Here is an 870-nt window from a genome sequence, read left to right as displayed (position 1 = left end):
TGCACTTTTCAAATCCCTGATGTTTCTCTCTTGGGCTTCCAATTTCTGCACAACTGTATCACGTTCAGCTTTCAGACGTTTATGCAAAATATGCAGCGAAACAGCATCAGAATCTACTACTGGATCAGCAATATGGCATAACCTCTTTCCTTCGAAACTATAATTCACTTCAGCAGTACGTGTAAATCCATCACCTGGCGGACCTCGTCTTCCAACAGTGGTGAGCTTGCTGCTGTGTGATAATGGTCGTCCAAACACATCGACACTCATGATGAGAATGAGATGATTCACGCGAGTGTAAACTTTAATATATAATTCCAGCTTCACGTAGTTCTTCGATAATGGAGAGAATTTCATTGGACTGATTGGGATTACCGGCAGCTTGAGATGCCATGAGCAAGCGGAGTCTATCCACCAATTCATTTGGATTATCCCAGTAAATATAATCCATTTTCCTGGACATTGTCCTTAGAGCCACCATAAGGTCTGGTATTAGCCCTTTACCGCTCTTTTCATACGGTGTAATTAGAGGTTCAATGATATTCAAAAATTTTTCCGTTGGATTTTTGCGTCTCACTGCCTTATTTGGATCATAGTACAATCGATGTGCATTCGTACGGCGCTGAATTTCACCATAGTGCATTTGATCTGTTGATGTCACATTAGCGGTTTCTGCATCTCTATGGAATATCAAATATGCCAAACCTGAAGTTAAGCGAAACTGTTTGTCACCAATAGTCATTGTATCTCCATTGAAGATCACCTCAGCATTTCCAATTTTCCATTGGTCATCCACTCTTCGAACTCCAAATTGTTTATCCAAATGTTTTTCTTCTTTTGTGCCGAACATGTTAAGATACGACTGGAGAA

The sequence above is a fragment of the Fopius arisanus genome, unplaced genomic scaffold (genome assembly GCF_000806365.1).
Source record: "Fopius arisanus strain USDA-PBARC FA_bdor unplaced genomic scaffold, ASM80636v1 scaffold00125, whole genome shotgun sequence".
Lineage (NCBI taxonomy): Eukaryota > Metazoa > Arthropoda > Insecta > Hymenoptera > Braconidae > Fopius > Fopius arisanus.
This window is presented reverse-complemented; position numbering follows the sequence as displayed.